The following is a 25,580-nucleotide window of genomic DNA, read 5'->3' on the forward strand; positions in this document are numbered from 1 at the left end:
CTGATACGCTCATTGTTGTTCACCACAATGTTACCGACAGTGTTATAAATCGTCCTGCCACTAAGTGAGAAGTACTTCGAAACACTGCTAGATTCTATAACCCACTGGGTTTGTTGTCGCCTGTGTCCCTCACTGCAAAAATAATTTTTCAAGAAATTTGGTCAAGAGGAATTGAGTGGGATGAGCTTTTACCCCTTGATCTTAGCAAACACTGGCAAATGTGGGTATCAACATTGCCATCATGTTCACACATAAAAATTCCCCGATGGGTTGGTGTATCTGAAAACACTGAGCCACAAATCTATGTCTTTTGTGACGCATCAGAAAATGCCTACGGACCAGTCCTTTATGTACGGTGCACCACAAAAAATATGGTATCAGTCCATTTAGTTTGATGTAAAAACCGACTAGCTCCCATATAAAAAAAAATTACTCTTCTATGACTTGAACTTCTAGTGACACTTCTTGGATCAAGACTACTTCATTATTTCTGTAAGGCCACGAGCTATAATGCAAGTCATGCAACATTGTGGACTGACCCAACTGTAGTCTTAGGATGGATACAACATGACCCTAATCGATGGAAAACCTTTGTGTCAAACCGTGTTATGGAAATACGATGACTAACGAATCCGTCACAGTGGAGGCACTGCCCTGGTGATGAAAATCTAGCTGATCTAACCTCCAGAAGTACCACAGCAGATAAACTTCATCATGCTTCTGTATGGTTTCATGGACCTGCTTGGTTAACAAAGAACAGAACACAGTGGCCTCGAATTTTACAGACAGAAGAGCACTCCTTGCCAGAAAAAAAGAAATTAACAGACCAAGTCTCCATGATAGAAACAACGATTCCTATTTTAACAGCTACACGGTACAGTATCTATTTCAAGCTGTTAAGAGTTACAGGATGGGTACTTTGCTTTAAACAGCACTTATTGAAAGAAAACAGAACATCTGGAGAACTAACAGCACCGGATTTGGGCGAAGCACGCACTTACTGGATTCAAGTTGTTCAACAGCAATATTTTGTGCTTGAACTGCATGCACTATACAACAACATGCCTCTACCACGTAATTCTCAGATAGCTCGCTACAACCCATTCTTGGTTAATGGTCTTATTCGTCTCGGTGGACGGCTTCAGTTTGCACAATTAACCAGAGATCAACACCACCTGATTCTTCTTGATGGACATCATCATTTCACATGTTTACTGATCCAGCAGACTCACATTCATTTGCATCACCTTGGAGTAAACATAGTGTTATCTGAACTGAGAACACAATTCTGGATCCTTAGAGCTTGACAGGCAATTAAACATGTTCTACACCATTGCCTACGTTTTAAGATGGTGAAAGCTCACATTGTTCAACAAACTGAGGCTCCATTACCAGCTGAATGACTTTCACCACTGAAACCATTTACAGTAACAGGTATTGACTTTGCTGGTCCATTAAATGTCAGTCAAGGACATGTTATGAAGAAAACGTATATTGTTCTATTCACATGCACAACAACACGAGCCATACACCTGGAACTATGCTCAGATATGTCAACTGACAGATTTCTTCAAACCCTACAAAGGTTTGTCAGAAGACGAGAAGTGCCCAGCAGAATTTACACTGATAATGTTACTACCTTACATGCCACGCACTTAGAGCTGAAGGAGCTCTGGCAGGTTCTCATGGCAAGCAAGACACACAAGTACCTCGCCCAGCAAGCCATCACTTGGAAATTCATCACCCCACACGCGCCTTGGTGGGCAGGATTCTGGGAACGGATGGTGGGATCCGTCAAACACTGCCTGAGAAAAGTTTTAGGACAGTCACAGTTGGACAAAGTTGTGTAGCCTGGTCAGCTTAGAAGCAGCACTAAACTCTAGACCAATTATGCAAGGGGGAGAGGAATCTGAGCCACTGACGCCCACACATTTCCTTGTAGGTGATCGACTCACAACATTACCTACTGGTCCAGAATCACCAGTTAGAAAGGACTTACTACGGTATGTTGATGATTTTCACTTATGGACCGTCTGACAGCAACTGAATAAAACACAATTTTAGTGCCATACGCGTTTCGCCTTTATTTTCTGCAAGGCATCATCAGTGGCAGGTTGCGTAGACAGTTTCTTACATATTACGCTCCTGTTGCATTTTTGGTCATGTTCTTCTTCTTATGAGCGCCAATTTGCTGTTTTTTCTGCATTCCACAGCACTATGCACTGAACGCTTTTTTTAATGCAATGTTTTGGTTTCTGTTGCCGACAGTCGGCAACAGAAACCAAAACATTGCATTAAAAAAAGCGTTCAGTGCATAGTGCTGTGGAATGCAGAAAAAACAGCAAATTGGCGCTCATAAGAAGAAGAACATGACCAAAAATGCAACAGGAGCGTAATATGTAAGAAACTGTCTACGCAACCTGCCACTGATGATGCCTTGCGGAAAATAAAGGCGAAACACGTATGGCACTAAAATTGTGTTTTATTCAGTTGCTGTCAGATGGTCCATAAGTGAAAATCATCAACATACCGTAGTATTACGTGCAACTGAGGAGGACAGGACCCAAAAATTGAAGATAGAAAGGACTTGTCCAAGGAATTTCAATGGCTGCAGAAGATGGTAAAACACTTCTGGAACAGGTGGAAGAAAGAATATCTGATCCTGCTCAAAAACTTCCATGCAACTCATCAACCAAAGCCAGGTTCAGGAAGACTCCAGCTGGGTGATGTCGTTCTTCTACACGAGGATGTTCATCCACGACACATGTGGAGGAAGGCGTGGATAGATCTTCATGAAGGAAGAGATGGGAAAATACCAACTGTAACCTTATGAACTTCAGAAGGATCCATAATCTCACACCCCGTTCAACTGGTCATTCCTCTAGAAGTTGACCAGGGTGGGGAGGTGTGTCGCAGGTTGATATTTGTAATTATAGACACTCTGCAAATATTGATTATCCTTGAATTAATGTACATTCCTTGGAGAGAAATAAATTAGTGTTGTATTGGAATCACAGTGTTGTGTGTCCATAATAGAAACGTATTAGGTGAATATGGATTGGGGCTAAGAAATGAAAGAGGAAGCTGCCTGGTGGAATTTTGCACAGAGCATAACTTAATCATAGCTAACACTTGGTTCAAAAATCATGAAAGAAGGTTGTATACATGGAAGGACCCTGGAGATACTAAAAGGTATCAGATTAATTACATAATGGTAAGACAGAGATTTAGGAACCAGGTTTTAAATTGTAAGACATTTCCAGGGGCAGATGTGGACTCTGACCACAATCTATTGGTTATGAACTATAGATTAAAACTGAAGAAACTGCAAAAAGGTGGGAATTTAAGGAGATGGGACCGGGATAAACTGAAAGAACCAGAGGTAGTACAGAGTTTCAGGGAGAGCATAAGGGAACAATTGACAGGAAGGGGGAAAGAAGTACAGTAGAAGGAGAATGGGTAGCTCTGAGGGATGAAGTAGTGAAGGCAGCAGAGTATCAAGTAGGTAAAATGATGAGGGCTAGTAGAAATCCTTGGGTAACAGAAGCAATATTGAATATACTTCATGAAAGGAGAAAATATAAAAATGCAGTAAATGAAGCAGGCAAAAAGGAATACAAACGTCTAAAAAATGAGATCAACAAGAAGTGCAAAATGGTTAAGCAGGGATGGCTAGGGGTAAGATAGATAATGCCAACAGGAAAATTAAAGAGACCTTTGGAGAAAAGAGAAACACTTGTATGAATATCAAGAGCTCAGATGGAAACCCAATTCTAAGCAAAGAAGGGAAAGCAGAAAGGTCTAAGGAGTATATAGAGGGTCTGTACAAGGGCGATGTACTTGAGGACAATATTATGGAAATGGAAGAGGATGTAGATGAAGATGAAATTGGAGATACGATACTGCATGTAGAGTTTGATAGAGCACTGAAAGACCTGAGTCGAAACTAGGCCCCGGGAGTAGATAACATTCCATTACAAGTACTGGTAGCCTTGGGAGAGCCAGTCCTGACTAAACTCTACCATCTGGTGAGCAAGATGTATGAGACAGGCGAAATACCCTCAGACTTCAAGGAGAATATAATAATTCAGATCCGAAAGAAAGCAGGTGTTGACAGATGTGAAAATTACCGAACTGTCAGTTTAATAAGTCACAGCTTAAAAATACTAACACGAATTCCTTACAGTCGAATGGAAAAACTGGTAGAAGCCGACCTCGGGGAAGATCAGTTTGGATTCCGTAGAAAAGTTGGAACACGAGAGGCAATACTGAACTTACGACTTATCTTCGAAGTTAGATTAAGGAAAGGCAAACCTACATTTCTAGTGTTTGTAGACTTAGAGAAAGCTTTTGACAATGTTGACTGGAGTACTCTCTTTCAAATTCTAAAGGTGGAAGGGGTAAAATAGAGGGAGCAAAAGGCTATTTAAAATTTGTACAGAAACCAGATGGCAGTTATTAGAGTGGAGGGGCATGAAAGGGAAGCAGTGGTTGGGAAGGGAGTGAGACAGGGTTGTAGCCTCTCCCCGATGTTATTCAATCTGTATATTGAGCAAGCAGTAAAGGAAACAAAAGAAAAATTTGGAGTGGGTATTGAAATCTGTGGAGAAGAAATAAAAACTTTGAGGTTCGCCAATGACATTGGAATTCTATCAGAGACAGCAAAGGACTTGGAAGAGCAGTTGAACGGAGTGGACAGTGTCTTGAAAGGAGGATATCAACAAAATCAAAATAAGGATAATGGAATGTAGTCGAATTATGTTGGGTGATGCTGAGGGAATTAGATTAGGAAATGAGACACTTAAAGTACTAAGAGATTTTTGCTCTTTGGGGAGCAAAATAACTGATGATGGTCGAAGTAGAGAAGATATAAAATGTAGACTGGCAATGGCAAGGAAAGCGTTTTTGAAAAAGAGAAATTTGCTAACATCAAGTATAGATTTAAGTGTCAGGAAGTCGTTTCTGAAAGTATTTGTATGGAGTGTAGCCATGTATGGAAGTTATACATGGATGATAAATATTTTAGACAAGAAGAGAATAGAAGCTTTCGATATGTGGTGCTTCAGAAGAATGCTGAAGATTAGATGGACAGATCACATTACTAATGACGAAGTATTGAATAGAATTGGGGAGAAGAGATGTTTGTGGCAAAACTTGACAAAAAGAAGGGGCTGGTTAATACGACATGTTCTGAGGCATCAAGGGATCATAAATTTAGCATTGGAGGCAGCGTGGAGTGTAAAAATCATAGAGGGAGACCAAGAGATGAATACACTAAGCAGATTCAGAAGGATGTAGGTTGCAGTAAGTACTGGGAGATGAAGCAGCTTGCACAGGATAGGGTAGCATGGAGACCTACAACAAATCAGTCTCAGGACTGAAGTCCACAAAAACAGTGTGTGTGTGTGTGTGTGTGTGTGTGTGTGTGTGTGTGAGTGTGTGTGTTAGGGGGGAATGATTGTCATAGGCTCCTTTTTTTTTTTTTTTTAAGACTGGCATCTAAATTACCACCTGCTTCAAGATCACCATGTATTTTTAATCGTCTCCAGGATTTCAAACATCATCTGATATTATATAGAAATTTGCCTGAAAAATGTTCACCTTCTACACTTGCTGAGATGCACAATTTTAATGCATTTGTTGCCTTCTGATAATCTGGTACATTATGTTTGTTGTACTGGTATGTACTGAATTTCAAAATCACACTCTTGACGTGCTGACATCCAGTGGGTTGGTCTGCTGTTTGTTGTTACAGATGGTGGGACACTTTCATTCTTACTAAATTGGTAACCAATGATAATGTCTTCCCAGTAAGTAACAGTGAAACTTTCGCGTGGAAATTGTGTCTGTTCCTGTAACCATGTACTTCCTCTCATAGTGAGCACATGCACGACTTGCGAATGTGACAGTAGAATTTTCTGTGACTCAGTTAACCTCAGTTAACTGATACCTTTTGGAGCCAAGGGAAAAATAAATGGAATCAGTAGCAAAGGAAAATTTTTAACTTAAGTCAGGATGATGAAGTAGTGGTGCCTCACACAGCAGGTTGTCAATTAACTCAGATGGTTCTTGATGTTCCTTATTCCATTTCCAGACAGAGATAGACAGGTGAAAATAAACAAAATCAAGGATGGAAACAATGTTAGAAATTGCAGCAACTGTGGTCGCTTTAGTTCTCTACAGCACTTTGGTGGAGCAAAATTTCTCACTTCTTCCATTTTTGTCAGATCAGGTTCTATTTCATACAAAGAAATTATATATCTGAGGAATTTAATTTACGAATTTGCAAATTCTTATTTATGCACTTTGAACATGACTTGAGCTCTCCTAAATGCTTAAAGAACATGGCATACTATTACTGAAAGTTCTCCTCCATTGCAGTACTAATTAGAGTGTCATCTACATACTGTTAAGAATGTAAGTAATTCCATTAAAAATTCGTTAAATTTACACACAAAAGCCTGCTGATGGTATTGACAGATGGAAAGGCGTTCTTTTAATCTGGTAACATCTTCCATTCCGTAGAAGGGCTGTATGCTTTCTACTATCTACATCTTCTACTTGATCACATTGTGCAGTAAACAACATCATTTCACCGTGAGCATCAGTAAATAAATGCACACTGCCATCCCTTTTTGTCAGTGTGGATTGTATTAGAACAGTCACTATCTGATTGTTAAATTACCTGATTGTCCAACATCCCTTTAATTGGACTGGTCAGAGGATCTTAATTATTATTTGCCTGCAGCCCAGCATCTCCCTCAGAATTATTTGAAGCTGCAGTTCCCCCTTTTTGGGTAACGAATAACCTCATATTTACGAATGCAGCATGCTAACCATCTCCCTCGCTGAACCTTTAAACTCTCACATCTCCTCTTCCTTCCACTAGTTAACTCTGGTTTGACAGAAATGAAGTGTAAAGAATGCATTCACAAACCTGTTCAGGATCAGTCAGTTCTGACAACCAAACCAATGTTATGTGGTCCAATAATTAATACACTCTGCTCATACCCATTCTTTTGAATTCTAGACTTGAATAGTGCCTGGTCTCTAATGGCTTTACTGTTATTTGCTTACAGCAATGGCAGTATGCACATGATTAACAAGAAATATTGAGTATCCAAGGAGGTAGATTTTCTGAAATTGCTGCCGTTGTTGATCTCCCTTATTTGAATGACTTTGCTGTAGGACAACTATGTTAATAACGTGCTTAAGCAGTATCTTTATACTTCCTTAACAATCCCAAACAATCCTTAGCATTGTTTAAAATTATTATTTCCTTAATTAACAATTAAAACTCTCATCCTAAAATAAATTACACATTTCAATGATTACCTAGGTTCGTATATATTAAACACATGAGTGAATTCTAGTCTATATACTAATTGTATAGTGTAGAAACACTTAGGTATTAAATGTTAACAATACACTTGTTATATTTACTAATTACAGAAGATTTGTATCATATAAAATGTTCCTACCAGTTAACAGACTTCTACACATTAGTGTAATTAAGATTCTGTAATTATTTTCTTTGTAACTTTTCCACAAGTACATATTTTCGTACACCTCTATGTCAGAAATTACTGTTCATGGCTAAAATTTACGCATTTAAATTAATTTCAATTAGACTGTTACATTTCATTCTCCAGTGATTAAGGATGTGAAACACGCATGTGCTTTCTTGATGGTAGAATAGGCACTCTGAAAAGGCTATGAACAAACTAATGTATTAGTACTTTTATTCTCTTACAAACAACAAAAATGTTTGTTATAAGTTACAATTATTAATGCAAATATATGATTATGATTATGATGATGATGATGATGATGATGATGATGATCATATTTTGAATACAAATCTGGTATTGTAGTGATATTTATATGCTCCTGTTATTTACGTGTAGAAATTCTGTACCTTATCCTCTAGCTCTCATAAATGTTCCAATAAGCCCCTGATTCTTTAAAGAATGAAATTCCCCGGTATAAAACAGCTTCAATCTTCCAATTTCTTTGCAAATGAATTTATGTGTTACCAGTAAAAATTTGACTTGAGGCATAATTTCAAACCCTTTTCAACTTTTTCTTGCTTACATGCTGGAAGTTTGTCAGAAGTCTATAAGTGCACTCGTTTTGAAATACTCAGTGACTAATGTCTGCATATTTACACACCATCAGTTGCCATGCCTTCATGAGCACACAGTTTCTAATTGTAATACCTGGCATTATCTAATTGTTAATAGCTATAATGGTATGCTAAAAGTTTAAAAACTTGTATTTAACAAAATAAGGCATCATTTAATCACTACGTTAAATATTGGAAATCAAATTTTTGTAGTTCCTAGAAGCCATTAGTTATACAACTTGCATCTGGTATTGGGTTCTAGGATTGTGTCTGGATATTCAGCTGAATCTTCAGTATCTCAGTGTCTGAGTTATCTTGAAGACCTGTTACTGAAACAGTGTTATTTTGGTGAATGGTAATGTCATTCATCATTATGTAAGTAAATGATTTGGCAACAAAGTTAGTTTCATAATAATGTCTGGCCAATTGTATAGTGGCTTTCTTCAATGTATTAAGTCCTGAGTTACTAATATCAGTGCAGTTTTATCTGCATTACGTGCTTACACTAGATATTGTGTGCAGATTTTTCTCCCTGAGATGCATATATTAATGCATATGCCCTATCTGCATATATTTCCTCCATAAATTTTGTTCCATGTAATTACAGATTGCGAGTGAGTTCCTTGTCAGTGATTTCCAGGTTTCATTTATTATCATCACTGATGGGTGCATGAATACTACAGCGTAGATCCCATCTGAGCACTGAAAGGTTAGTAGGGTCACCTGTTTATTGGGTGATTAGAAGTCAATAACTGAATCCTTTATTTTATGGATAGTGATAAAAGCAGTCCCCAGTTGTGGAAGGATCTTCCTTCTCCTACACTACATCTTTACTTTACAAATTTGTTAGCCCTGTGAATGAAAGTCCTGTTCATTATTAATACTGCTCACTGCAGTCCGCCCATCCTGACTAGTGGGTTGATACAAGTAACAGATATTTTCAGTGTGAGTAAGAACGTCTGATTTCATTAGTGGATCCAGGATGTCTAGGCATGGCCTTTTAGAATGTGGGTGTGGGCTACCCCCAGCATGAATGCCCACAAATACCACCAAAGGTGGTGGTGGGTTGGATAAGACCTGGGGTAGTTATTGCCACAGCCTGTTTGTTCTTGCTAGAGTTGTAATTATTTGGGGGGATCTGAGTTTCAAAACTCAGATCTGGTCACTACCAAGATTATCAGCTGTGATAGTTTTGATTTAGAGTTTTGCACCCATAGACTGGTTACATTTCAAGGTAGTAGAAGTTTGTTAACTACTGTAGTGATGCATGGATCATAGGACATAAAACCATGTACATGAATTAAATGTGCAGAGTGGTTGTGAGACAATTTGAAACACCTTCCCACTGATACAAACACCATGAACATTTCTTTCACGGACACTTTGACAGCTTTCCATGAGGATGATAAAGTGCACAGTGAATTATGTGCACAAAAGTAGAGTAATTTACATAACCAGGGTCTTACTTTTATTTTGTAAATTAGTGAATGCTGTTCACCAGACCACTGATATGATTTGTGGAACAATTAACAGCACATTGCAGCTCCTTGCTTTTTTCGCATTTTTTTAGAACTGTCAAATCATCAGCAAATAAGATAGTTTTATGTGCTTCTACATTTCTGGCAAAGTCTTCAGCTGCTTTGCCATTCGATCACTGTAAGTAGTGTGCTGTTCGCTGATGATGATGTAGATACTGAAAAGTATCATCATTCAATGGCTTTAGGAGGATACAGGTTGACTTAGAGTGAAGTTCTCTTTGGTGTAATGAATGGCAGCTTGGTCAACATGCAAAAATATTGTATGTTAATGTGGGTAAATATCCATGGAAGCTCTGTTTATCTTATTTTATTGTAATGATCATTTCTCCTTATGTAGCTGGGTGCCAGAGAAATGTTTTCACACACTGAGGAGAAAATATGTGATATAAATTTCATGAGAGAATCTTGCTGCAGCAAAAACTGCCTTTGTTTTAATGATTGACACTCTAATTTGTGTATCATACCTCTGGAACCCTTTCCCCTGTGGTCCTACAATGAGCTGCCATTCTTTGAACTATTTCAATATTCTCCATTAATCCTATCCGATGTGGGTCCAACACCACACACTGGTACTACAGGAGAGGGCCGACAAGTGCAGTACAAGCAGAGTCTTTAGTAGACCCATTGTATCCTCTTAAGTGTGCTGCCAATAAACCACCCTCTTTGGCTTGTATTCACCACATCAGTTATTCGTGATCCTAATCCCTAAGTATTTAGTTGAATTTACAGCCTATGGATTTGTGTGATTTATCATGTAACCGAAATTCAGTGGGTTTCTTTCTGTATTCATGCAGATAATATCACACTTTTCCTTACTGAAAGACAATTGCCATTTTTTGCACCATACAGGTAAGGTGTCTAAATTATTTAGCAGTTGGGTTTGCTCATCTGACAACTTCCAGAGGGCTGCCCAGATTGTCTCCTAAACCATTTATGTAGTTCAGGAACTGGAGAGGGGCTGTAACACTTCTTTGGTGAATGACAGAATGTCAGATAATACTTGTGTTTTACTCAATGACTTTCTGTCAGTTAGTATGAACTGTGACCTCTGCAACAGGATATCACAAATCCCATTGTGCAATTGAGATAATACTCCAAAAGCACACAGTTTTATTAGAAGTTGCGTGTTAGGAATGGTGTCAAAAACTAACTGGACATCTACAAATATGGAATCAGTTGGACATCACTTGTCAATAGCACTCATTACTTCGTGTGAATAAAGAACTGGCCGTGTTTCACAAGAACAGTATTTTCTGAATCTGTGTTGGACATTTGTCAATAAATCATTTTCTTTGAGGTAATTCATAATGGTCAAATGTAGTATATGTTCTAAAATCCTAATGCGAGTCAATGTCAGTGATACGTAGCTGTATTTGAGCAGATCACTCCTATTTCCTTTATTGGCTACATGTGTGACTTGTGCTACCTTCCAGACCTCAGGTATGGATCTGTCGACAAGTGAGCAGTTGCATATGATTGGTAAGTGTGATGGTAAATAATGGGCTGTTGCATCAGGTGACTTGAAAAGGAGCCTGATTTGTGTACATTCTGGACTAGAGGCCTTGCTTTTATTAAGTGATTTAATAAGCTGCTGCACTATAGCAAATATATCTATTTCCAGTTTACTCATATTAGCAGTTGTTCTCAATTCAAGTTCTGGAATATTTGCTTAATCTTCTTTGGTGAAGGAATTTTTGAAAACCTGGTTTAGTAGCTCTGCTTTAGTAGCACTACATCAGCAACACCACCATTGTTATCATGGATCGAAGGTATTGATTGCATTGTACTAGTAGCGTACTTTTGATATGAACAGAATCTCTGTGGGCTTTCTGTAGGATTTCATTGTAAAAACTATTAAAGGCAGCTCACATTGAAGTTAATGCAAAATCTCAAACTTCTTTAAAACTTTGCCGATCTTGAGGATTTTGTATGCTTTTAAGTTTGATGTGCTTTTCTTTATTCCTTCTGCAACAGTGTTCTGACCTGTTTTGTATACAATGGAAGACCACTAACACTAATTAATTTGGTATATATTTCTCAACTGTCATCAATACTATTTTTTTGAATCCAAGCTACACCTAGTATGCGCTTATATAGTCAGATTGGAACATGTGGAAAATGTTACTCAGAAAGGTGTCAACATAATTTTTATTTGCATTTTATAAATAGATGTATTTTTTGCTACTTTGTGGTGGGTTTGGATGTATTGAGTCTCTCTAAAACAATATTGTGGTCACTAATCCCAATATGAGTCATGACCCTCTCTATTATTTGCTCAGGGTTATGTGTTGCTAAGGGGTCATGGTTTGACAACCATTTGCACTTTGAGTGGGCTGCTGAACTAATTGTTCAACATAATTTTCTGAGAAAGTGTTCAGTATGATTTTGGATGATGTTTATGCTTACCACTTCAAACAGGTATCTTCAGGAGTATTTTAAGGGAAGATGGAACTCATAACCAGCTATAATGGTATGAGTGGGGTACCTATCTGAATTAAGTTTTCTTTGAACATTTCAGTAGCTGTATCATTTGAGCCAGGGTGTCCCTAAAAGGAGCAAATTATTAATTTATTCCAGTTATCAACTATACCTTTCAGCAAAATCGGAGTACATAGTTCCTGTCTGTAAGTGTGGGTGGTGGTTAAACTACTTCTGACAGCAGTAAATACTCCACTACCAACTTATTTAATCTATCCTTACTGAACCTAGTTAAATCATTCATAAAAATTGCATCCGAAATTACTTGCTCTAGCCAGCATTGTATACCAATAATGTTTTGAGCTTAAGTGCCTCCTTTTAGCACTTGGAGCTCTAGTTCTTTACTGACACAGCTGTGACAGTTTACAGCTCATTATCAAGTGTTGTTAGGTCTACCTTCATCCTGTGTTTCCACTGCACCCTTTTAGACTGATGCCTACTCTGTAGTTTCCCAAGACCCTCTGCCCTTAAAATTCACCCAGTTCCCACCACACAGCCCCTGCTACTTGTGTTGTTGCCTCCCATATATAGTGGACTCCAGAGCTGTTAAGCAACACCCAGAATCGCACTACTTGATGCTGCAAGTCGAGGAATCTGCAGCCTACAAAGCCTCAGAACTGTCTCAGCCTGTGGTAGCGAGACAATTGGAGGCACTGAATGAAAGGACCACAGTCAGATATGTTGATGATGCTACAGACGGTGAGCTCTGCCTTCATCTCACAACCAAGACTGGAAGTCTTTACTGTTTCAGCTAGCCACTCGAAAACAGAGAGAATCTCTTATGATCCAAAACAACACACATATTTTGTTCTGACATGACCCACCACCTGCAGTTAGCTGCACCCTGTGCTCTTTGTGGCATCTGGAAGCAACCTTGCCACATCTGGAATGACTCCTCTTGATATGCACAATAGATTGCTTCCAATTCTTGGTAGCCATATCTGTAAAATGTCCCCATTGTGCGGACCTCACAATTACCAGTAATCCTGCCATCTATAAATTCACAGACTTTGCAGACCAAGAGGCATTCTCTGGAACAGGGTAACCCTCTAATTTGCTTCTCAGAAAGACTCTTGCTGCCTGCATCACCTCGGAACTGTCTCCCACTCGACTACAGGTGAGGGGTCAATCTCAGTGCAGGCAGCACGCAGGGTGGCCACAGTAGTGGACTGATTGGGGGACACATGTCTCATGCTGGATATCACACAGATCCCCTCGTTTGACCCCCCACCCCACTGTAAATCCCATTTGCAACAACCTCAAGCTGCATGACTGATCACTGTGTTCAGATTCTAGCCAAGTTGGTGACTCTTCGCTCACAGCTCCAGGGCAATGGCTTCACAGTTCTTGTCCATACTAAGGAGGGTGGTGATATACATGAAATATAAGAGATTTAACTAGAGTGTGTTTTTTTATGTGTCAGGCTCAGGTCCATGTTTCATTAACTGCTTAAAGAGCACAGGGAAAATCTGGGATAAGTCACATATAAAGAGAAGCTGTCTAAACTCGCAGCACAAAATGGTGTCATTGGTGCACTGTTACAGTAGTGAAAGCTGTCTCTTGCCACATAATACACATCAATTAAATATCTAGGCTTAATGTTGCAAATCAACATGAAATGGAATGAACACTTAAGTACACTAGTAAAGAAGGTAAATGTTTGCTGGAAGAATAACAAGTAACTGTAGTTCATCTCTAAAGGAGACCACATATAGAGTACTTCCCTGATCCATTCTTAACTACCTCTAGACTGTTTTGAATCCCAACCAGCTCAGACTAAATGAAGACATCAAAACCATCCAGAAGCATGCTGCTAGATTTGTTACTAGTAGGTTTAATCAACACATGACTGAGGTATAGATGCTTCATGATGGTGACTGTAGACTGATTCTACTACTACCAATGTACATTTCATGTAAGGAGCACAAAGAAAAAAATAAGAAAGATTAGGTCTCGTATGGAGGCATATAGATATTCCTTTTTTCCCCACACTCCACTTGTGAGTGAAGCAGGAGAGGGAATGGTTAAGAGTGGTGTAAGATACCTACAACATGCCCCATACAGTGGCTTTTTGAGTATGTATGTATGTAGAGGTAGCTGTACCCCAGTCAAATCACTTGTTCAATGTATTTCAGGAATAAGTGGATCCACATATTTGAACACTGTTCCATATGGGGTCTTTCAGTCTTTCTAAGCAGGGTTTCATGTTTAACTGTGACAAATGTTTCTGACAAATTTAAAATCCCTGTGTTGTTAATTGCTTATTATCCATGAGATTTAATGTGGCAGTTCTTTTTAAAAATCTGGAATTCTAAAGGAATTACATTTTACCTCGAAAATCAGAGAAATCTTGAGTAATTTCAGAAATGGAATTAAATTTCAAAGCTAGTTTGAAAACACACAATTCCCTGACATTTTAATTTCTTGAGTTTTATAAATCTCAAATTTTAAAATACTTATAATTTGAAAATATCTTAATTACATGAGCATTATTCCAGATGAATTAACAATGTTTATAAACTGCATTGTTCTCAGCCAAGAGGTAAGAGAAAAGTCATTGTGAAATACTTCATCTCTCCCTGCTCATTGATAATTATCAGGAACTTATGATAAAATCTTGCTCCCCAGAACTGAAATTCTCAGGAAATGTTTTTCTTTCTTTTTTTCAAATTTGAGCTGTTTAAGAAGTCACAAATTCACAAGGGCAATATCAACATAGACGTTATGTAAGAATGAGAAACTATTTTTTTCCAGTGTAAATAAATTGGAAACCAATTCATACAGAAGAATGTTACATGTAAAGGAAAGGAGGAGGTTATCAAATACTATTTGTTTTATGTAAATAACTGTGGAGATAATTATCCAAGATGAAAGGTAGATATATTTATAGGAAAGGTAGATAGACTTATTGGAAATTTGTCTGTTTAAGTCTCTTTACAAATTAATTTGATTCAGAAATAAAATGCACGAGTAATTTTTGAAGAAATGAAACTAACTGAAAACAAATACTGCAAACAACAAAATATTCAACAGAACTCCAAAGCAAATGACAAACACAAACATTCAGTTATGATACCAACAAACTGCAAACAAAAATTAACAGCTCAAGTACCGAAAACAAATAAAAAGCGAAGACTGAATCCAATTAAACTGAATCAGTGCCATACAATATCCCCAACACAACCACATCCATCAAAAGTGTCAATCATTACTAATGGCAACATGCTCATTAGAAAACAATCCATTTCAAATATGTCACACCTCCATTACTGCACATTTGAAAAAAGCAGACCAATATTTGTAAAAACCAAAGTTATAAATGAGGTCACTACTTGTTTCACTCGCAACTATTTAAGTTGTGCACTAAATAGCTGGCCTACCTAGCCCTTACATAAACAGTCAAATAATTGTAAGAAACATTACACCTATAATCACTAACTGTTCTACATGCAACAATTTAAATTGTGATATTAAATTTTGGGCTAACCTTATCCTCGCATGTCATGCCAGATGCAGAAGGAAAAAGGCAAATATTTGTGAGAACAGGAATATAAATATCACTTCTACTATATAGTTTTCCTAGCAAGAATTTAAGCTGTGCTCTCAGGTTCCATCCTGGCAACACCCTCATAAGTCACAACATATTTGGAATAGAGAGCATAGTAACTGCTGTAACTATGATGTTTGTAATCTAAGACATCCACAGAAAACGTACAACAGGCCACTTAAATCCTGATCATTATAAACTCATGACCTCACACAATATGCCATGGGTCAAGGGGGACAGGTGGAATCTGATCTTTCTCTCTGCGCTCAGTGAACAAACTGATGACATTCAAATGAATAATGTAGTGATGAACTACACCATGATTTCTGTTGCTTTCAATGAGAGGAGGCACTGCTCCCAGCCTATTGAATGCAAATGTCACTGTTGATCACACATCAGTTATTGAGACTTCCTGATTGTGATATTGTTTGCTCTGAGTTTCACAAACATTAGATCTTTCTCCACTTTTCACAATTCAAACAACTTTCACAAGACTCAGACCCACATGCGAAATCCAACACACAACTTCATAACAATCACTAAGAAGTTCAAAGAAATAAATGACACATTTTGTAAAAGCTCATAACAACTTAAGCATGTTGTTCACTCACTTGGTTGAAGTTATTTCATGTTCTTTATGTTGCTTATGTATCTGTGGATCATTTCTTACAATGATATTGGATACTTCATGTTTACATAAAGCCCACTTATACACAGTGAAAAAATACAGTGGTATAGATCAATTTGTGTATGACTCAACCTATATTTGCTAATTACAAAAAGATAGTAAATATACATATATTTTATATAATTTTCACAAAAAATATCATTAAAAGTACATTATAGAAGGCACCAATTATAATATAGTTCATTTTTCTGTAAGTCTTTCTTCACCCAGCACTCCAAGAAAAAAAGACAAAGAGGAGAGATAAGCAGCAGCGGTGTTTTGTCACAAAATATAATTTCGTACATCAGATGTACTTGAAGTGATTCCGTTTTAAATTTGTTGCAGTTTCCATTTGCAATGTATACTGACACACTATTTAATTTTTTATTTCAAGGTATTCCTTTCCACTTTAAGGGCAAATACTGATTAGATGGCTTTTTCATTTTCTTTTAAAAAGAGAGAAACTTTCTGTCATCTTTATACACTGTGGTAAACTGTTGTGCAGTATGCATCCAGAATTTACAGGTTCTTTGTCTGTTAATTTTAGCCTACATCCTTCTATATGATAGTCATTTTTATTCTTGTATTATGTTCCTGATATTCTCCGTTTAGCAATGTAGTACATTTAGTTTTTAAGTAGATAATTGTTTCATATATAGAGGGTTATTATAGTTTAACTTTCACGCCACTGTAGAAATAACACCACTAGTCAGAATGACAGCAAATTGCAATGGAATATCATTGGAGACGGGGAAAAACATATGGGAGAGGAAAAATAAATACTTATAAAATCTAGCAATAGATGGCACTGTAAGCATCATAATTTAATAGTGGTCAACTGCAAAGGACAACTGCATCATACAACAATGCCTAAAGTGTACATCTGACATTAAACAAACTGTACTGCTCAGTGTGCATGGGTGTACAGATATGATGCTGTTAGTTGTGTAAGCCCATCCACCACTGCAATGTCATATAACATCTGATGGAAAAAATAGGTTTTTAATTATCCTGAGGCCAAAAACTGCATAAAAAGTACCAGTGAAAGTCAAATCGATTATTAATATCCACGTGGCTGGCACAAAACATGTTCAATATGCTGTCCACCAGTTTCTGCAACAAGTTGAAATCAAGAAACAGCATGTTCCACAACTGATCGAAGTGTTTCCAGAGTCACATTCAGAATGTGTTGCACAATATGTATTTTCAATGCAGCTAAGTTTGTGACTTTTGTCTGTGGGGCTATCTGAAAGATGTTGTATTCAGTGCTCTGATTGCAAAGATTAAGATCATGTGATAGGGAAATGGCAGCTGTTAATTCTAGTATTTCCGAAATGGTGTTTCAGCAGCTGCTTAACTGAATTTGCAATGTGTGGAGGTGCAAAATCTTGCATAAAAATGATCACATCCACACATCCACACTGTTGGGAAGCTGGAATGACATGGTTGTGCGAAAGATTCAAATGGTTCAAATGGCTCTGAGCACTATGGGACTCAACATCTTAGGTCATAAGTCCCCTAGAACTTAGAACTACTTAAACATAACTAACCTAAGAACATCACACACACCCATGCCCGAGGCAGGATTTGAACCTGCGACCATAGCAGTCCTGTGCGAAAGAGACTCATAACACTTACCAGTGACAGTACAGCTAACAGGACTGAAAGCACCTGTCTCTTCAAAAAAAATATGGCCCTATGATAAATGATACCATAAACCACCACCACACAGTTACCTTTTCAGGGTGAAGTATTATTGGTTGATATGCCTGTGGATTTTCCGTTGCCCATATTTGACAATTCTGTGTATTGACACATCCTGTCAGGTTGAAGTGGGCTTTGGCTGTCCACAAAATCTTTCACGGCCAATCTTTGTCCTAGAATTTCTTGCTTGCATGGAAGTGGACAAAGGTCTCTTTTACTGGCAGGTCAACAGGAAGCAACTCGTGCACATGGGTAATTTTGAATGGACACCAAAGAAGGATGTTTCATAGAATTTTATGCACCGTGCTCATGGGTATGTCCAATGGCCAGCGAATTCTCCATACGCTGAATATTTGTTCACCACCAGTCATCTCTTGCATTGCTGTGGCCACTGCTTCCATTGATGTCAAATCAATTCATTTCCTCCCTCTACCAGGTTGCACACCAAAAGAACCTGTCTTCTCGAATTTCCAGGTAATTTTCTCACCACCCACGGCAGTCATCTGTCCAACGCCTTTTTTCAAACCCTTCAGTGTCCAGAACTACTGCAGAGCAACATGTGCACAGTCATCATTCTTGTAATACAGCTTTACAAGCAGAGCATGATCCTGCATTGAGATAGTCACGGTGAATGTCAAAGATGCGGATGGAGAAAAGGCAATCTACCCAGCATGTTTATACCTTCAGTGGGTCATGCACACAACACGTGTTTTCATTTACATATTCTGGTACATACAGCACCATTTATTGATCAATTTTCACACTTTTTTTTCTTGTGCCATATGTTTTTTCCTCCTTTGACAATATTCAATTGCAATTTGATATCATTCTCACCAGTGATGTTATTTCTACACCGTTTTGAGAGTTTAGCTTTAATTATAAACACACAGTATATACTGACGCTACTGTTAAAAATTTTAGCTCCCTGAATTTATTTCTGCAGGATTCTCTAGGTGATACTTTTGCAATGCAACGTACTGCTCTCTTTTGTAATCTTAATACCCTTTGTGTGTGCACATTTGCACCAATTCTTGAAACCAGGATGCCATATTTGAGGTGCAAATGGAGTAGTCCATAGTTTATTGCTTGAAGAGTTTGTATATTTACCAACTTTGGCATTTTTCTCATCAGAATTATGCTTGAACTTACTTTGCTGCAAATGTTATTTATGTGACTCACCCATGTCATATACCTACCCACCGTTACAACTATAAATTTATTCTGTCTGTCTCTTTTAGTTGTAGACAAACCTGACAGTGATGTCCAAAGTATGTTTTTTGTTTGCATGTATCTGCATACATGTTGTTTTGTTTCCATTTATAAAGAGACTGTTTTCCCTGAAATAATTGTTTCCACTTTTCATTATTAGTGAAGCCTTCTCTTGCAGGTCATCTGGTTTAGAACTGGTAATAACAATTGAATGTCACCTGCATACACCTGATTTGGTCATATCATTGACATACAGAATGAAAAGTAGTGGACCATGGATGGGCTCTTGAGGAATTCCATATTTCACAATTTCAAAATTTGAAAAGAAACTTGTAATTTTATTTTTTATTTTTTGCTTCATTTCTACACATTGCTTTCTATTTTCCAGAAGTGATTTAAGGATGTCTACTGCTTTCCCCCTTATACCATAACAATGTAGCTTTTCTAATAGGTTGTCATTGCGTACACAATCAGATGCTTTATATAGGTCCAGGAACATACTGCAGACTTTTTTCTAGTCACCTAATGCTTTAGTTACAGGTGTTACGAATTCAGGTACTGCTGTTTTGATAGATTTGCCCTTTTTGAATCCATGTTGTTCATCATTAAGAATACTGCATGTTTGTATAAAATTTAATATTCTGTCTTCTATTATGGTTTCTATTATTTTAGATAGTACGGGTGTAATAGTGATAGGTCTGTAATTTCCTCAGTTGTTTGTGCAGCCTCCTTTATGTATAGGGATTATCTTACTCTTTTTCAGTCGCATTGGAAATATTCCTTTTTCTATAGGTAAGTTTATTAGACAGCCTAATGACTTTACACCCACTATAAACAGCATTTAATTAGTTTAGTGGATATACCATCTAGTCCTTCAATGTTTTTTTGTTTTCAGACGGTGTATTATTTGTACTATTTCTGATTCATTAGTGGGAGTCAGGAATAAGCATTTTGTCTCATATGGAATGTTTATTGTGTTTATTTTGGAAGTATTATTTCGAGTCATTAATTTGTCCCCAATTTAAACATAATGTCTGTTTCAAGTATTGCGGACTTTTGTGCGTCCCTGAGTTACCTGCCATTTAACTCAAGCATTATGTTTTCAGCGTTTTCCATGACTACACCTTTCATTTCTTCCTTTATTATTTATTGTTGAGGTTGCTATCACATTTTCATAATATTTTGATTTTGTATCTTTTATCAGGTTGGTGTATGTTTTTTTCTTTTCCCTACATACATATGTATTTTCTTGGGTTGGCCTTAACCAACAATTTTCATACATACTTTTCACCTCTTCCCTCTTCCTTTTTACCTCTACTGTCACTCAATTTTTATTTCCCTACATACAAATTGATATGCATCTATGTTATGACAGTGATGGCCTTAACAAACAATTTTCATAAATGCTTTTTACCTCTTCCTTTTAACATCTACTGTGACCCAATTTTTATTTCCCTACTTGCTAATGGACATGCAATATCAATGTAATGGCAGTCTGCCTAAACTTTTTAAATATTTTTTCTGGCTTCCTATGTTGCTGGATAATTCAACTAGAACCCTATACTGGTCTAATATATTTTTGCACAGAATTTGCTGACCATAGTTGTTTCTGTGCAGGCAAATCTCTGTGAAATGTTCCCTCACTGAACTTTATGTAACATTATAGAAACTGCTACATGTCTTCCTGACTTTTCTGTTTGTGTTGATGATTTCCCAGTTTACACTTGAAGCTTCTGTCAGATCGTACCTGTATGGAATGCTTCCAACATATCGGAATGTACAAGTTTTCCTAAAGATTGTCTTAGAGCCCTGGTTGAATTTACACTTTTGTCCTTGTATCCATCATTTCCTCCTCCTATAATAACACATTTGGGATCTTTTGTTTCTGTTGCTATTGAACTAGAAATAATCACATGGTTACAGTTTGAAAGTGAACATATATGCTTTTATTAAGATGCACAGAACAAATGTAACACAAGGGAATGAAAAACACAACCATGTTAATAGGAACGTCTTTAAAAGCATCCGTAGCAGCTGCAACAAAGATAAATATGTATCAGAGGCATCGATTCTAAATTCCAACACCCCCACTAGAAGCAATGTCTCTCACTACTTCTTTCTCGGAGTCCAAATTCTTATGTTAGTTGATGACGTCTGGTTCTTGGCAGTGGCTTTGTCATCATATCTGCAAGGATTCCATTTGTGGAAATTTGCTCCACTGTGATTTGTCCTGTATCTATCTTTTCCCTGATGAAAATATACCTGATGTCAAAGTGTTTAGTGTGACATTTGTATCCACTTGTCTTTGCCAGATCAACTGCACCTTTGTTGTCACAAAACAATCTTATTTGCCCTCTTTTGGGAAAGGGGATATCTCTCTTTGCAGATGTTGCAGCCAAAGTGCTTCCTGACATGCAGAAGTTAAAGCCATATATTCTGTTTCTGTCATCGAGAGAACTACTGTTGGTTGTTTTTATACTATTCCATGAAATTGCTGCACCTTGTTACATAAATAAAAAAGCAATGGTTGATTTTCTATCCCCTATGTCCCTAGCCCAGTTGGCATCAGTGTAATCTGTGATGTCATGATCTTCTTTGGAAAATTGTAGCTTGAAGTCTTTAGTTCGCTTTATATACCTTAGAATTCTATTTACAGCTTGCCAGTGCGATATTCCAGGATTATTATTAAACCAACTCACAACTCTAATTGCGTATGCTAGATCTGGTCTAGTACCTAGTTGTGCGTACATTAAGCTATGTATGGCTTCTTTATATTGGACTTCATGTTATCTCTGTCTCTGTCTGCTTGACAATAACCAAGTATTAAATCATCAAATGAGCCCAAAAATGGAGTGGATACTGGATTACAGTCTTCCATGTTATACTCTCATAAAATCTGATTTATATAATGAGTCTGATCCAACCATAAAAGTCCAAGCTTACGATCTCTTGTCATGGGCTAATGACTTTACTACCCACTGTAAACAGCATTTAATTAGTTTAGTGGATATACCATCTAATCTAGAATGAAATTTTCACTCTACAGCAGAGTGTGTGCTGATATGAATCTTCCTGGCAGATTAAAACTGTGTGCCGGACCAAGACTCAAACTCGGGACCTTTGCCTTTCACGGGCAAGCGCTCTACCGACTGAGCTACCCAAGCACGACTCACGCCCTGTCCTCACAGCTTTAATTCCGCCAGTACCTCGTCTCCTACCTTCCAAACTTCACAGAAGCTCTCCTGCAAATCTTGCAGAACTAGCACTCCTGGAAGAAAGGATATTGCGGAGACATGGCTTAGCCACAGTCTGAGGGATGTTTCTAGAATGAAATTTTCACTCTACAGCAGAGTGTGTGCTGATATGAAACTTGAGTCGTGCTTGGGTAGCTCAGTCGGTAGAGTGATTGCCTGTGAAAGCCAAAGGTCCCGAGTTCAAGTCTCGGTCCAGCACACAGTTTTAATCTGCCAGGAAGTTTCATATTAGTGCACACTCCGCTGTAGAGTGAAAATTTCATTCTAGAAACATCCCCCAGGCTGTGGCTAAGCCATGTCTCCTCAATGTCCTTTCTTCCAGGAGTGCTAGTTCTGCAAGGTTCGCAGGAGAACTTCTGTGAAGTTTGGTAGGAGACGAGGTACTGGCAGAATTAAAGCTGTGAGGACGGGGCGTGAGTCATGCTTGGATAGCTATGTCGGTAGAGCGCTTGCCCACAAAAGGCAAAGGTCCCGAGTTCGAGTCTCGGTCCGGCACACAGTTTTAATCTGCCAGGAAGTTTCATACCATCTAATCCCTCAATTTTTTGTTTTGTTTTCAGATGGTGTACTATTTGTACTATTTCTGATTCAATAGTGGGGGGTCAGGAATAAGCATTTTGTCTCGTATAGAATGTTTACTGTGTTTATTTTGTAAGTGTTATTTTGAGTCATCCCTAGACAATTGGATACTTCTGCAAGGTCCTTTTGTTTAAGTTGTTCCTTTAGTTGTTCTTTAAATGTAATTTTCTGTTGCATATTGTTACAAAATATCAGCATGTCATCTACATAAACAGCTGCAATTAAAAGATCACTTCCTTGGTTTCTGTGATAAACACATGGATCAGCTGTGGAATGGCTGAAATTTAAACTTAGTAGAACTTTGTCCAGTTTGATATTCCAACAGTGACTTCCCTGGTTAAGTCCATACACTGCTTTCTTGGGTCTTCATATTACACTGTTTTTGTCACGTAGCCAACAGTGGGAATTTTAACATTAATTTCTTCTTTCAAATCGCCTTGCAGAAAAGCCGTCACCACATCACAATGATTAATGTCCAAGTCGTATTTAGCAGCTAGACTAAACAAATATCTGAGTGATTTCTGTCTTATCACTGGTGAGTATGTTTCTTCATAGTCTAACCCTTTAACTTGTGAACATCCCTTAACTACAAGTCGAGCTTTATGTGCTTGTAAGTCTCTTTTTATCTTAACGAACTGCCTAGCATCAATTGCTATTCTGCCTTGAGGCAAGATAGCTGATTCCCAAGATTTATTTCCCACATGTGACTTCAGTTCTTCTTCTATCGCTTGAAACCATTTCTCTGAGCTCTTGGAGTGCAAAGCTTCTTCCAAAGTTGGTGGCTCTGATTCTTGTGAATCTTGTTTAGTACGATAGGTCACATAATCATCCATCTTCTTCGGTATGGGTATTCTGGAAGATCTTCTGAGCACTTGTTGTTGAGGCAGTTCAGATTCTCCTTCTATTTCGACTGAGCCTGTTTCTTCTGAAATGCTATTATCTGATCTGTTGTCTGTTGAGTCATCTTGAGTTTAATGTTCTCCTACTTATTTGTGAATGGAATAAATATCTGATTTGGTTCCAGCAAATGATCACATGTTCCTGGCTTGTTATTATTCTCTTGAATTATTTCTTCTTTAAATATCACATTTCTGTATTTAATGATTCTTTGTTGAACCAGATGGAACAACTGGTATGCCTTGCCATCTTCACAGTATCCAACGAGTATGCTCTGAACACATTTCTTGTCCCATTTACGACTAATGGTTTTTGATATGTGGACAAATGCCTTACTGCCAGATAATCTTAGATGGTGGAGGTCAGGTTTCTTTGCTGAGAAAGCTTCCTCTGGCGTTATATTGTTCAGAGCTTTTGTCAGTGATAAACTGTGGTGGAGACTGCTTCCCCCCAAAAATGTGTAGGTAATTTCTCTTCAAATAACATACATCGAGCATTTTCCATGTTTGTTCTATTGTACCTTTCTGCAACACCATTTTGTTCTGGATTGTAGGGAACAGCGGTTTCATGTTTAACTCCTTCTTCTGGGCACATAACCTGCTGTTATTGAACTTGAAATAACCATGCAGTTATGGTTTGAAAGTGGACATAAATGCTTTAATCAACATGTGCAGAATGAATGTAACACAAGAGTATGCAAAACACAACCATGTTAAGAGGAACATCTATAAAAGTGTCCATAGCAACTGCAGCAAAAATAAATATGTATCAGAGGCATCAAATTTCAATTCCAAAAGTAACTGTTGCTTCACAGTCCTTTAGAACTTCATGTGGAGGTGGATCAGGATGGGTAAAACCAGTTACTTTTAGTGGGAAATCAAAGCAAAGTAAGGAAAAAAAATTATTTTATCAATGTTCTAGCAGAAATGTGTGCTAGATGCACCACGCTAACCAAGTCAGAAGATCACTTATGGTTTTTGACATAGCCACAAGCTTCATAATTTGAACATTTGGGTATTCATCACAAAATACATTTTACTTTACAAGTATTTACCTTTTCTTCAGCAGACATTTTAACAAATACTTCAATGTGAAAGTCACACTGAAGTAATACTAAAGTCTACAATTCAAAATTTGAATGTAGTGCTGTACACCAAGTTGTCCAAAGAAGGAAATATGGTGTAGGTTTAGTCACTGTTTGTATGTTATTTTAAAAATATTAAGTCCAAAACATTCTCAGTTATATCAGATCAGCATTTTCATCTTGGACAAAAATCACTACTTGCAAACTACCTCAAAAGCCTGTGGACCCATCAAGTGTGATGGAAAATGCAGTGATGTCCTGCAATTTACTTATTAATTGCAGGTAATTGATGTACAGTCTGCCAAGAAGGACTGATTATTCCAAACCAATTTGTATTCAGTGGATGCAGAATGTCTGCAGCATCATTAATGCATTCTTTTATCAACTCGGCAGTAGAAAATGATTTTCCAGCTCTTGCTGTGCCAATTCTTTGCGTGTTTCCCTTGTGTTATCTAGGCATGTTTTGTGGCGGTGTTCGTAGCGACAAACACTTGGCTG

Source organism: Schistocerca piceifrons, chromosome 3 (assembly GCF_021461385.2).
Source record: "Schistocerca piceifrons isolate TAMUIC-IGC-003096 chromosome 3, iqSchPice1.1, whole genome shotgun sequence".
Classification (NCBI taxonomy): Eukaryota; Metazoa; Arthropoda; class Insecta; order Orthoptera; family Acrididae; genus Schistocerca; species Schistocerca piceifrons.